Source organism: Oncorhynchus mykiss, chromosome 19 (assembly GCF_013265735.2).
Source record: "Oncorhynchus mykiss isolate Arlee chromosome 19, USDA_OmykA_1.1, whole genome shotgun sequence".
NCBI classification, from domain to species: Eukaryota; Metazoa; Chordata; class Actinopteri; order Salmoniformes; family Salmonidae; genus Oncorhynchus; species Oncorhynchus mykiss.
Window position 1 is genome coordinate 19,345,398 of NC_048583.1, and position 14,854 is coordinate 19,360,251.

Here is a 14,854-nt window from a genome sequence, read left to right on the forward strand (position 1 = left end):
TGAAGCTGGGTCAGGGTGGATGTGGGAAGATAAGCAGGCCATGTGCATGTGGAATGGAGGGAGATGTAGAAGGGGCTTCCCTGCAACATCAGCAAGCCTGGTGGAAAAGAGCAAACATTGTACATTCACTTTTTGGGGTGGCAGGGTAGCCGAGTGGTTAGCGTATCGGATTAGTAACCGAAAGGTTGCAAGATCAAATCCCTGAGTTGACAAGGTAACATCTGTCCTGCCCCTGAACAAGGCAGTTATCCCACTGTTCCTAGGCTGTCATTGAAAATAAGAATTTGTTCTTAGCTGACTTGCCTAGTTAAATAAAGGTTCATTGACTTCACGTTTTGATTCATATTGACCTTGTCATTTATTGGCTGTATCACAACCTGCCATGATTCGGAGTCCCATAGGGTGGAGCACAATTGGCCCAGTGCAGGGGTAGGCCGTCATTGTAAATCAGAATGTGTTCTTAACTGACTTGCCTGGTTAAATAAAACGGTTAACGTTGTCTTCAGTGTTTCCCCACTGTCGTAGATGATATCTCGTTCAAGAATGTGATTGTAAACACCTCTCTAATTGTTACCATACTGTCACCCTCCATTTCATTATGTGCAGGGATTTTTGACAAGCCCTCTTGAGTCTTACACGCCAGGATGACTTTGAGTAATGTTTATTCATCCGATGTGAGTATTGCTGAAATTTGGCGTAGCCAGAAACTCAAGGGAGCATGCAGATGTAATCATGCAGTTCCTTCTATTTATTTAGCAACAGTTAACAAACCCAAATACGAAGATGAGTAACCTGAACAAGGAGGGTTTGAATAATTTAATCTTAGTTCAACATAGGAATAATAGGACAGTAAATCGTTTGTTGAATTAATCTAGCAGTCAATGGGATGATAAATACTCTGAAACTGAAGTTTGTCAGACGTTTTCATTTCATTCCATTCCATTCCTAATTGACCCTTTCAAATCCAGGAGTAGGGTCTATTGGTCAGTTTTGAATGCAGCTAGGCCTTCATTTCGATTTAACTAACACTTTGAAATTACAGGCTTTAATCTGTTGTGTTACAGCCTCACAACCCAGAGTAACCGAAAGGTTTGAGTACGTGTAAATATACCCTCAGTCAGATCTAGAACAATCAACAAGTTATCTTGATATTGGCAACAAACAAAAAAAACCTCAACATTTCATTCAGTCATTCATTCATATGCTCATTCATTTATCAATTCTGTTATTACACTTTTTTTCCCCGTTTGCTTCCCCATTGTCAAGACATCAGAAAACACAACACAAACCAGTATAGTCCCAGGTCTGGATAAAATAACATTTGGTTAGGCCTACTACCTGACGTCCATATCCTAAGAAAAGACTGGTGACACCATCATGGGCTGTTTTCACAACTGACTCAGGAGAAGTAAGGGTTTGGTATGTGGTGTGTGAATTGCAGTACTTGTGATTCTTTGACGTTTGACTTCTTCTCAAAGCCTTTTTTGCTACTGATATGATCTGAAAGCTCTGGATGTGTAGATGTCTCTGACCGTACTGGGTAACACTTCATTTGGATAGTCCATCTGTAGGTGCTATACAGACTCATTAGCATTTCAACTAGCCCTAACCATAACCTTTACCCTAACCCTAACCCTAATCTTAGCCCTTGCCCTAACCATAACCCTTACCATAACCCTTATTCTAAACCTAACCCTAACCGTAATCTTAGCATGCAGTTTATCAACAGTATGAGCATCCGTCTAACATCCACAGATGGACAATTCACACTTTTCTTAACCAGATGAGTGAGTCCAGAATTTCATATCATAACCCCAAGACATGCTAACCTCTCACCATGCAATAACAGGGGAGGTTAGCATTTCTGAGGGTGTATGAGATTTGTGCGTCTGAAACGTTCTCACTCATCATTATTCACAATTCATTCAGGACTATCCATAATCATGGTAGCATCCAAATTAATGTAGTGTTTAGAAACATATTATATTCTTATTTACAATAAAAAGGGACTCCAAAATGTCACAGTACATGATTTAACATTCATTTCAATTGGGCACAACATAATCTGAAACACAACCAAAACAAACAGCAAATGCATCCAACAAGTTTGTAGAGTCACAAGCTTGATGTAATAATTGTGTGCCATGAATATGGGACCAAACACTAAAGTTTTGACTACATTAATGGACATATAAGTGAATTTTTCCAAATACTTTTGGTCCCCTAAAATGAGGGTACTACTGTATGTAAAGAAAGTATTGTAATTTCTAAACGGTTCACCCGATATGGAACATTCCCTCAAATTAAGCTGACAGTCTGCACTTTAACCTCATAGTCATTGTATCATTTAAATTCCAATGTGCTGGAGTACAGAGCCAAAACAACAAATGTGTCACTGTCCCAATAATTTTGGAGCTCACTGTAAATTACCGGCGCAACGTTTTTTTCCCCCAGGTTGACAGGCAGCATTTTACACATACCAGTAAACCACGCGCGAATGACCAGTGTACCAGTGTTGTATTGAGCTGCCTGCTGACCTGTTGTTCAGTTGGCAGCTGTAGCCTATCACAGTGTCGCCGGCGGTAGCTAGGAACGTGGCCAATTTTTTTTTTCTCTCCCATGATCATATTTCAAGTAAGATGGCAGCCTACACAATAAATAAGTAATATTGGTAGCCATTAAGATGTCACCGTGATATAGTCTACTATTTAATGGGGAGAGCATGAACAGCAGCAACACCGGGACACGGTGTCCTCAACCCTGTGTGATTAGTTCACGTGGCTCTCAGCTGAGCGACATATGTCATCGGTTTTGCAGGCCAGGAGTGTCCGTATACCCTCTCCCCGCTTGCCATGTGTTTAATTTAAACAACATTGTTCCATATAAGGTAACAGCATTAGTAAACCTGTTCACTTTACCAGTAGTATGCAAACATTCGGTGGCACGGGAAAGAAAATAGACAATTTGTGAGTCTGGTCAAATAATCTGCGGTTGTGTAGCAATGTTTTGTTAGTTAGCAAGTGGTTCGAAGTAGGTGTATCTAGCTGTCTTATTTGTATTTGTTCAATGCCTCAATTGATTTCACAAACTATATTGGATATATGCTGTAGGTTGGAATCGACCCAAGATGATGAACCCTGAAGATGGAACAAAGTGGCCCAAAGGAAGCCAGCTTTTCTCAACCTCTCCATTGCCCCATTCTTCCAAGAGCTCACAGAGTTTGAATGAAGACTTCTAGTGAGTTAAGTACACACACACACACACACGACACCAGCTTGACATCTCCCTTGTCACCTGTCGTTTTTACCCACAGAGTAACAGCCCAGTCTGTCTCTCATTCCATTCTTTCATTTTCTATGCTTGTCTTAATTAAGGGTGAGAAGAGCTAGCAAATCACAACCGAGGAAGATTATTACAGAGGAACATCTGATGCTGCGCTGACGTTCCTGTCCAAACTGTCTCGTTGTGTGTTTCACCGCCTCTGTACCCCCTTACTCCGAATAGTTGCCCCTGATCATAGATCAATTTTAACTTCAAGCTCCTTCTTTGTCCTTTCTCCCCCACACAGAGGCACACGATATAGTTTTTAGATTAGTGTTGTAAATGATGCTCTCATTTGGTTACACTTGTGCTAACTACTGTTGCTTCTATTGTCAATTCTGTTGTTAATTTGTTGTTAATGTTGTTATCAATTTTAATAAAGGTATTTTATGTACAAATGTATTGAGAAAAAGGAAGAACCCTGCACACTGCTCTTGATAGTATCACTGTCAAAGCTTTGGCGAAGGCCGTGAGGCCGATACGTATAGCTTATTATTAAAGAGCAGTGATACTATCAAGAGCAGTGTGCGGGTTCCTTCTTGTCTTTCATATTATTCAACTGTTGCCAGGCACCTGCAAAAAAGATGGCTCAGATGTGCGAGTGCCTTTTGAATTTTGATGTACAAATCGATTGTTTTTCTTTCTTTAGATTTCAGGGAGAATTTCACTGTAAATGTACAGCATTTATCCCGGCACCATATTTGCCAGCTTTGTACTGTAATTTTTTTTTCTTCTTTACAGCAGAGATGGTGTAATATATTTCACAGTACTATTTTCTTACTTTAAAACTTTACAGCATCCCTGTACATTTACAGCAGGGATGCTGTAATATGTTTTTACAGTCAGGAAAATAGTACTGCGAAATATATTACAGCAATCTTCTCCCGGCACAGCCAGAAGAGGACTGGCCACACCTCAGAGCCTGGTTCCTCTCTAGGTTTCTTCCTAGATTCCAACCTTTCCAGGGAGTTTTTTTTCTAGCCACCGTGCTTCTACATCTGCATTGCTTGCCGTTCGTAGTTTTAGTCTGGGTTTCTGGATAAGCACTTTGAAACATCTGCTGATTTAAAAAGGGCTTCATAAATAAATGTCATTGATTGACATACAGCTAAGGGCATTTAATTATTAGTTAGGGATATTTCATTTTAATCAGGAGGCTCCTTTTCCTGAAAGTAGTCTCCCCTCGCCCACAGGATACCGGTAAGGAAATCATGTTACTTGCTATTTAAAGGAATCACATTCAATGGATTCATGTACACGCAAATTTGACCGATTACATGATTGATTGTGCGGGAAAAACGATAACATTGCTAAATAAATTATTCTGAATTATCTAAAGGATCTATTTTGAGGTCCAATCATTTGTTTCTTTTGTATGTACGGCAAACAATCCAGGCTTTGATGTCAAAACGTAATCCTACGTTAAAGGGTAAATTATTTTGTAACCATGATTCACCTGTGAAAAAAAAAGAGTATCAATCATTTAAATCTATCATTTCAGCAGTGACACAATGTTAGTGACACAATGTTGTTCAAAGATGAGCTAATTACCTCTGTGGTAACATTTGCTGCCAGTTCCTGATATGCTGCTGTGGAAGAATCAGTATAGTCACTTTGGAATGTCCGGTTCATAGAAACGTTATTGTAATGATTACACCCCTGGACCGGTTTAATGTATCAATTGAAATCGATTGCAATACATCATGTAAATGAATCTATTACATAATCACTGTGATAAATACATTTTGTTTTCATCAAGCTGATTTTCCAGAGGAAAGACGAAACCACAAACGTACAAGGTTATTTTTTTCCAATGACACACACCCCTATGTATGCTCATACGCAGACAACCATTGATGACACACAGAATACGCACGTCTACAAACCACTTCTTTGATAAAGTAAATAAAGGCTATTATTATGCCAATGTTAATGATCTAAGAAAAGCTGTATTACAGAATCTTCAGAAAGTAGTCACACTCCTTCACCTTTTCCACATTTTGTTGTGTTACAGCCAGAATTTAAAACGTATCATTAACATTTGGCGTCACTGGCCTACACATAATACCTAAAATGCCAAAGTGGAATTATGTTTTTTGAATAAAAATAAAATAAATGTAAAAGCTGAAATGTCTTGAGTCAATAAGTATTCAACCCAGTTGATATGGCGAGCCTAAATAAATGCAGGAGTAAAAATGTAACATTGCGTCGACTCGCTTTGTGTGCAATAATAGTGTTCAACATTAAAGACTACCTCATCTCTGTACCCCACACATAGGGATCTTACAGATAAATTGTCATTCGAGCAGTGAATTTCAAACATATACTGAACAAAAATATGAACGCAACATGTAAAGTGTTAGTCCCATGTGAGGTAAAATAGAAGATCCTGAAATCCCAGAAACTTTCAATACGCGCAAAAAAGCGTATTTCTCTCATTGTGTGCACAAATGTGTTTACATCCCTGTTAGTGAGCATTAATCCTTTTACAAGATAGTCCATCCACCTCACAGCTGTGGCATATCAAGACGCTGATTAAACAGCATAACCATTGCACAAGTGCACCTTGTGGTGGGGACAATAAAAAGTCACTAAAACGTGCAGTTTTGTCACAAAACACAATGCCACAGATATCTCAAGTTGAGGGAGCAAGCAATTGGCATGCTGACTGCATGAATGTTAATTTATCCACCATAATACGCCTCCAACGCCGTTTTAGAGTAATTGGCAGTACGTCCAACAGGCCTCACAACCGCGGACCATGTGTAACTACGCCAGCACAGGACCTCCATATCCGGCTTCTTCATCTGCGGGATTGTCTAAGAACGGCCACCATAATTTGCAAATAAATTCATTAAAAATCCTACAATGTGATTTTCTGGATTTTTTTTCTCATTTTGTCTGTCATAGTTGAAGTGTACCTATGATGAAAATTACAGGCCTCTCTCATCTTTGTAAGTGGGAGAACTTGCACAATTGGTGGCTGACTAAATACTTTTTTGCCCCACTGTATTTATGTGAATGGTGTGTATAGACAGCATGGACAGTATATGCATAGAAAAAGTGCATATTAGTAGTTATATAGGATCAGCCATGACTAGAATACAGTATATAAAGTGTGTAAAACAGTATGCAAACATTATTAAAGTGACCAGTGTTCAATGACTCTATGTACATAGGGCAGCAGTCTGATGGCCTGGAGATAAACAGCAGTCGGATGCGCCTGTACTGTCTCCGTCTTTTAGATAGTAGCAGGGTGAACAGGCCGTGGCTCGGGTGGATAGAGTCCTTGATTATCTTCTTGGCCTTCCTGTGACACCAGGGGCTGAAGATGTCCTGGAGGGCAGGCAGTGCACCCCCGAAGATGCACTTGGCTGACTACATCACCCTCTGGGGAGTCCTGCGTTTCGGGAAGGTGCAAATGCCGTACCAGGCGGTGATACAGCCCAACTGGATGCTCTCAAGGGTGCATCTGTATGTCATACCTGTAAGCCTATGTACATATAACAGCAGTCTTTAAGGTGCAGGGTAGAGTACTGGGTGGTAGCCAGCTAGTGACAGTGTCGAAGGTTCATCAAGGCAGGATACTGGGCGGAGGCAGGCCAGTGATGACAGATGAAACGTCTGATGGCCTGGAGATAGAAGCCGTTTATCTTTCTCTCGCTCCCAGGTAGCGGGGTGAACAGGACGTGGCTCGGGTGACGGATGTACTTGATGATCTTCTTGGCCTTCCTGTGACAGCGGGTGCTGTAAATGTCCTGAAGGGAAGGTAGTGTGCACCCAATGATGCGTTAGGCTGACCCCACCACTCTCTGGAGAGCCCTGCAGTTGCGGGCGGTGCAGTTGCTGTGCCAGGCAGTGATACAGTCCAACAGATTGCTCTCAATGGTGCATATGTATAGGTTTGTGAGGGTCTCAGGAGCCAAACCAAACTTCTTCAGGCTCCTGAGGTTGAAGAGGGGATGTTGCTCTTTTTTCCCAATGCTGTCGGTGTGAAAGGACCATTTCAGGTCCTCAGTGATTTGCACGCCGAGGAACTTGAAGCTTTTGACCCTCTCCACCGCTGCCCCATCAATGTGGATGGGGGTGTGCTCTCTGCTGCCTCCTCGTTCTTTTCCGCTCCTTCGTTTGGTTGATGTTGAGGTAGAGGTTATTTTCCTGGCACCACTCTGCCAGGGCTCTCACCTCCTTCCTCCCTGTAGGGACTCTCATCGTTGTTGGTAATCAGGCCTACCACTATTGTGACATCAGCAATTTGATGATTGAATTAGAGACGTGCAAGGCCACGCAGTCATGAATGAACAGGGAGTACAGGAGGGGCAGAGCACGCACCCCTGTAGGGCCCCATGTGTTGAGGATCATTGTGGCGGTGGTGTTGTTGCCTACCGTCACCACCTAAAGTCAGCCCGTCAGGAAGTCTAGGACCAAGTTGCAGTGGGAGGGGTTCAGACCCAGGGTCCTGAGCTTAGTGATGAGCTTGATATATCTTGATTACATACTGAAGATATTCAACCCCCTGAGTCAATACAAGATGGAATCACATTTGGCAGCGATTACAGCTGTGAGTCTTTCTGAGTAAGTCTAACAGCTTTGCACATCTGGATTGTATTCCTTATCCTTTTTTAAATTCTTCATACTCAAATTGTCTGATGATAATTTCTAGACAGCCATTTTCAAGTCTTGCCATACATTTTCAAGCCGATTAAAAAATAATTACATGTTTTTTATTGAAAATATGTTTGCATTGGATTTGCCACAAGCATAACACTTTGTATTCAGGACGCAAAGTGAATTGCTTTGCCACATTTTTTGCAGTATTACTTTAGTGCCTTGTTGCAAACAGGATGCATATTTTGGGATATTTTTATTCTGTACAGGCAGAATAGTATTGTGGCGTAAATACAATGTTGTTGATCCATTATAAGTTTTCTCCTATCACAGCCATTAAAAGTTGTACATGTTTTAAAGTCAGCATTGGCCTCATGGAAAGACACCCATATTTCTGTAGTGACTGGGTGTAATGACACACCATCCAAAGTGTAATTAATACCTTCACAATGACAATGGTTTTTTTACCCATCTACCATTAGGGTGCCCTTCTTTGCGAGGCATTGGAAAACCTCCCTGGTCTCTGAGGGACCTTACACATAATTGTACAGAGATGACATAGTCATTCAAAAATCATTTTAAACACTATTGCAGAGTGAGTCCATGCAACTTATTATGTGACTTGTGTTACAGGTTTTGTTTTTTACATTTATATTTCGAGGTAGCACATTAGCACGTAGAGTTACACCAATTGGTGTAGTAAGTACAGGGGTTTGTCCTTTAAAAGTTGCAGCGTACTGCAGCACAACTTGCATGGTGCTGCAGAATTCTACGGCACGTTATTTAAGTGGCTGTAATAGAGAATTTAAAACCTTTTTTTGTAAGAACAATAGTATACGGGACTGATTTCAATAAATGTTGCTTAATTAATTGGATTAATATTATGGTGTTTCTATTCCAAGAAAAACGCAAAACCCTCTGAAAATATAGCGCTGCTCAAAGTGACGTCGGTAGTAGACTACGTAGTGCTGGGCTATTTAGCAAGATAATCCCTTTGTCGTGCGCGGGCACGCGGGAGACTGCGGTTCAATCCTGCTGTCTTTGTAAATAAGAATTCGTTCTTAGTTAAATAAAGGTTATTCTAAGAGCATAGCATTTCTACAGCAGGATTTTAGTCTTACCAACACCCAAACAGAGATTCAGTCCAAATAAAAATCTCATTGATTTATCAAGACCAGTCCCCATGCTTGTCTCAGAGCAGCGCGAAAACGGCGCTGAAATAGTGGTAGGCTAACACGGAACCCAAACGCGATCACAACACGCAGGTTAAAATATCAAAACAAACTGAACCAATTACATTAATTTGGTGACAGGTTAAAAGTATTAAAAATGTATGGCAATTTAGCTATCTAGCTTGCTCTTGCTAGCTAATTTGTTCTATTTAGATAGCTTGCTGTGCCATGCGGTGACTTAGCTGCACCACTGGGGAGGCCACATCTGCAAAGTATCAAAATACAGAGAGGTGTTGGTAAAGGTATATTGTCCTGCTAATAGCCCACAATGGACATGGTGTCCAGGTCAGGATAACCAAAACATGTATTTATTAAAGACTATCAGAAAGAATGTTGATACCTCTTTATTTTGATCCAAAGCCAAGAATGAGTAAGTCACTCAGCTTTATGTAGATGGAGCTATATGACTGTGCCATCAACTTGATAATATATAACGCTATTTAGGGGGTTATTTTGTTGTCAATCAAATGAAAGTGAGCGAATGTAATCTGAATAAAGGCCAAAATAATATTTGTAAAGGCCAAAACATTTATTTCTGTTAGAGGGAGAGAAACGCAGGGCCAATTGTGCCCGCCCTATGGGCCTCACAATCACGGTCGGATGTGATACATAATAATAATAATCCTGAACTTAGAACCTAAATTAGAAATACATTTGACGATAGAATTCTCCACCTACACTCCATCTAGGTAAGTCTATTGTTCACCTACCTGCTAAAACAGCGGGAACGTTTCCCTAGTCAGCGCCATTAGTGCAATGCCCCTTAAAGTGTTGCTCTTTGCTACGCAGTGTGGCGGGGTGGGGGTCCACTGTTGATAGTCATTTTTTCTAAGCTAATTACTGAATGGCCTACTACAAGGATGTGATCAGGTTGACACTTCTAAGTTATAATAACACTGAACACACACACACTCGCGCTCACACGCGCCCACACCGTATTGCAAAGGCAGGTACAATGGGCGGTTGGGAAAATGAAGTCTGCTGCATGCATGGGTTGCAAGATACTCACACACACACTTCATTCATTTGTTGTATTGTATTTATTATGGATCCCTATTAGACAGCAGTTACTCTTCTTTGGGTCCAGCAAAATTAAGGCAGTTATACAATTTTAAAAACATTACATTTTTAATTTTTAATTTACTTTTCTGCTCTTTTGCACACCAGTATCTCTACTTGCACCTCATCATCTGCTCATTTATCACTGCAGTGTTAATCTGCTAAATTGTAACTATTCTCTCCTATGGCCTATTTATTGCCTACCTCTCATGCCTTTTGCACACACTGTATATAGACATTCATTTTTTCTACTGTGTCATTGACTTGTTTTTTGTTATTGGCTTGTTAATTGTTTACTCCATGTGTAACACTGTGTTGTTGTCTGTGTCACACTGCTTTGCTTTATCTTGGCCAGGTCGCAGTTGCAAATGAGAACTTGTTCTCAACTAGCCTGCCTGGTTAAATAAAGGTGAAAAAAAAAAATGAAAAAAACAAACAATAGATTCACAACACATTAAGTGTGTGTCTTCAGGCTTCTACTCTACTACCAACTATCTACAACACAAAATCCTTGTGTACATGTGTGTACAATGGGTATGTTATTGTATGTATGCATGTCTCCTCACAGTTCCTGTTGTTCCATAAGGTATATTTTTATCTGTTTAATTATTTTTTATTTTTTTAATAAGATTTTACTGCTTGCCTGAGTTTCTTGATGTGGAATATAGTTCCATGTAGTCATGGCTCTATGTACTACTGTGCGCCTTCCATAGTCTGTTCTGTTTAGGTTAGTGTGTAGTCAAGGCTTTGTCATTCAAATTATATTGTGCCCATTTTTCAGATCTGCCAACCTGCTCGGTGGGTGACTGGTAACCGTCTTTCCACCAAGGCTGTTCCAGGCCTGGAGTTTTACGCTGGAACTTCCAGAGGCTTCTAGACCTGAGGCAGTGTGATGTGGCCCAGCCAATTATCAAACACATGTATACACACTCACTCACTCAGTTTTGTTGTATTATTATTTTAAGAAAATGGTTCCTTTTAGATCTGACACCCCTATTAGCTCAACAACAGTCTTCACAGCTGCAGTCGTCTGTCCCTGCATCTGCTACACCGGCCACGGCAGGTGATACGGGTAATTATCACATGCATGTATACACACATGTATCTCCCTCCCTTGGTGCTGTTAAGGTTTTCTTCTGTCGAAGGAGGACCAAAATTCAGAGTGGTTATTTCGATACATCTTTAATAAAAGATAAACACAACCAATACAAAAACTTAACGTGGAAAAACCAAAACAGCCCTATCTGGTGCAAACAAACACAGAGACAGGAACAATCAAAGACTCAAAGAATATGGCTGCCTAAATATGGTTCCCAATCAGAGACAACGATAAACACCTGCCTCTGATTGAGAACCACTCTAGGCAACCATAGACTTACCTAGACAACTCTACTATACCACAATCCCATTACCTACAAAAACCCCAAGACAAAACACACCACAATAAATAACCCATGTCACACCCTGGCCTGACCAAAATAATAAAGAAAACACAAAATACTAAGACCAGGGCGTGACAGGTGCTCTATTCAATCACATCCGCTTTAGCCGACATCCACATAGCGGTTGTTTTGTTGGTGTCTGAGGTGGAACTGTGTTAGAGCTGACAAATTCACAAGCGGCTCCTGGCATTGTACCTAAAGCGGACATTGCCATTGGTTGCACGGAGTCGTATTAACAGAAATCTCATGCAGCCCTGTTCACAATTTGAAATGTAATCTACAACTCGATTAGGCTGATAGAAACCCTCATTATTTAGTTGAATGAATTTGAATTTGAGTATCATTATATCTATAGCCTTCACTTTCTCGTTCTGAACTTGTAACACGAGTAGGACAGGTTTAGCTTCATGACAATGATCAAGAGCAGCTGCTTACTGATTTTGACAGATCCAACTCAGTTAACACCTCAGACACCGCCAAAACATCAGCTATGTGGTGTCAGCAATCACCGGTTAACACTTCATCTGATTGGATCTAAGAAAATTGTGCCTCTCTCTTTTAGATCTGCCACCCTCAGCATTTCAGCTGCAGTCACAGCAGTCCTCTGCTGTGGTATTTAATTTACCGGCTGCACCGGTTCCTTCTACAGTAGCCGTGAAGGGAGAAACTTGTCAGGATTCCCAGATGGATTCAGGTAATTCAGAATGATATTCCATACACATATCCTCACTCACACCAACAGATGTACAAGTAACAGACATGTCATTGAGCTGTACACTTACTGTCACTATGTGCATCACTCTTTCAGATCTGCCATGCACTCCACCACTGCCCAACAGCCTCACCCAGAAGTGCATACACTAGGCCTATCGAGACGGACAAAGCAGAGATGGGTGGCTGACAAGGAAAAATAAAACAACATGCACACACACACATTATCCATTCAAATTGATACTAGAACAGTAGATGATGTAAGGCTATTAGTAGGCCTATGTTTAGGTTCTGTCTCATAAGTTATTTACATGCTATTTTGAATTTAACGCTGGAAATGCCATTGTCCTGTTGGAAGGAAATAGACAAGAGAGGAAGGGAGTAGAAAAGCAAGCAGATCCAGAGGTCTGCTGGTTGTAGTTGCTGGGCAGTATTGGCGGTGACAGTTGTTGCTGCAACAGTTGTTGTAGCTGTCCCAGCAGTGGTAGCCAATGTGTTGGGTGATGTTTAGTGTCACTGTTTAAAGAAGGGGGAAACAATTAAGTGGTTTATTAATGAACGTGTCCACTAAAATATGTTTATATACAAACCATTTAAAGGCATAATAAAAACATTATGATTTGATGAACATTTTTATTTGGCCATGCTGCTATTAGCCCATACCAACGCATTGAATAACAGATTCACTACACGGAACAACATACAGTAAACACATCTCAAATAAGTTGGTTCTGAAGTGTCTTTCCTATATCTGAGATATACTGTATAAGAAAGATCAGGAAATATATATTATTATGATTTTTATTTATTTTTCACATTTATTTGATCCTTTAGATTTGGCACTTAACTATCTCCATACATACTTTCAGTCAATTTTATAACTGGTGCCGGGGACCTTCAGACCAGTCTTGTGAGGCTAGTGGGCATCCTTGAGCATAACAACCGACATGTACGCGGTCGTGAGCGTGGTCATAATAGTTTGTAGATCAAACTTCTTGGACTCTACAGACGTTTTCGTGTCATGGTCTGACAGACAACCTTTCAATGCCGATGCAGAAGTGCGACGTTGGCGGATGCAGTGGATTGGCAGTTTGTTGTGCGATGAGGTGTAGTGGGTCACGATGAATGGATATCAAAGCCGTTGGCAAAATGGATGTTCAAAGATGAGAACACCTATTCCCACCCTCATTAATACCATGTGCACAACACTTAAATGACAGAGACAGTTTTGCCTCCACTTTATGAGCCCTGTGTTCATCAATTCCTGCAAAAGTGGGTTGAAAATGGCTAATAATCTAAACAAGGTTAAACATTAAGACAATCACTGCAAGCAATGAATCACAAAGATGAGGTAGTTCTAAGAAATAATAACAGTTTTGGAAATGATCAAATTAAATTGGATCTACAAAATGTTTGTAGATGCTGGACTTAAACTGTCCAGTGTAAATCTCACTTTTAAAAGTTCATATGTGTAACCTTTATTTAACTAGGGAAGTCAGTTAAGAACAAATTATTTTGACGAATGGAGGTCGGTGGTGGTAATACACCTTATGAAAGTTAGTTGCCAATCGCAATACAAAGTCCAAAGAAGAAAAAGCATGGAAGGAGGAGAGATGACTAGAAACGATTTGGTTGACCGTTTTATGTGTGGATTAATTGTCGGAGTAGAGGACCTTGTGCATTTCAGGTAAAATAACAACTCAATGTTAATATCCCAGGACAAATTAGCTAGCAACAACAAGCTTGCTAAATAGGATAAATTAGCTAACTGCAAGCTAGCTAGCTAAATTGCCATAAATGTTAAATGCTTTTCGACCTGTCCTCAAATTAATATAATTGATTTGACATTTTAACCTGTGTGTCATGATCGCGTTTGCTGTGGGGTGCAAAATTAATTTGTGAACGTGCGTTGACGGTTTGAGTACGGTGATTTGTGCCTAAAGCATATATCGGGGGAAAAACACTTAAAACCCACCACCTCAATCTTGTGTTTCAAACAAACCATTGCTATTTTATAGAGGATGATGTCAAGCGGGCCAATTAGAGTCTACTTGGATGAATATCTTTCAAGACTGTTAGGCGGAGCGGAACGGGTGAACCCAAGAGCAGACTCAGACACGGAGACGGGGATGAAGTAGCCAAGGTATTTATTGGAGAGGGAAAGAGCACCGGGGGAGGCGGCAGGTCAAAGAGACAGGATGAGCAGCGTTGCAGGAGCAGATGTGACAATGACAGGTATACGCCCACACCATTCTGTTGTTGGGGTATGCCAACACCATTCCAACACAGGAAAGCTTCATTTAAAAAAAATTAAGTACAGGTCATATTTCATATAAATCTGGAAACACTGAACACTTTAATATATTAGAGTTTGTGAAACACCAAAAAGTATGTTATACATAAGAATACCTCATGTTGGAAATACTCAAAAAGCTGATGCAAATAGTTCCCTAGAGTTGAACTAGCACAATATTTATTGGT

The 14,854-nt window shown here is 40.5% G+C and overlaps 1 long non-coding RNA gene across 1 annotated transcript; it reads left to right on the forward strand.

Moving 5' to 3' along the window:
• Positions 1 to 2,505: 2,505 nt before the first annotated feature.
• LOC110497473 lies at positions 2,506 to 13,053 on the forward strand. The gene is made up of 6 exons (XR_005037677.1): positions 2,506 to 2,966; positions 3,111 to 3,237; positions 3,375 to 4,521; positions 11,002 to 11,292; positions 12,225 to 12,356; positions 12,471 to 13,053. It is a non-coding gene; the product is annotated as an uncharacterized LOC110497473 (long non-coding RNA).
• Positions 13,054 to 14,854: the final 1,801 nt, after the last annotated feature.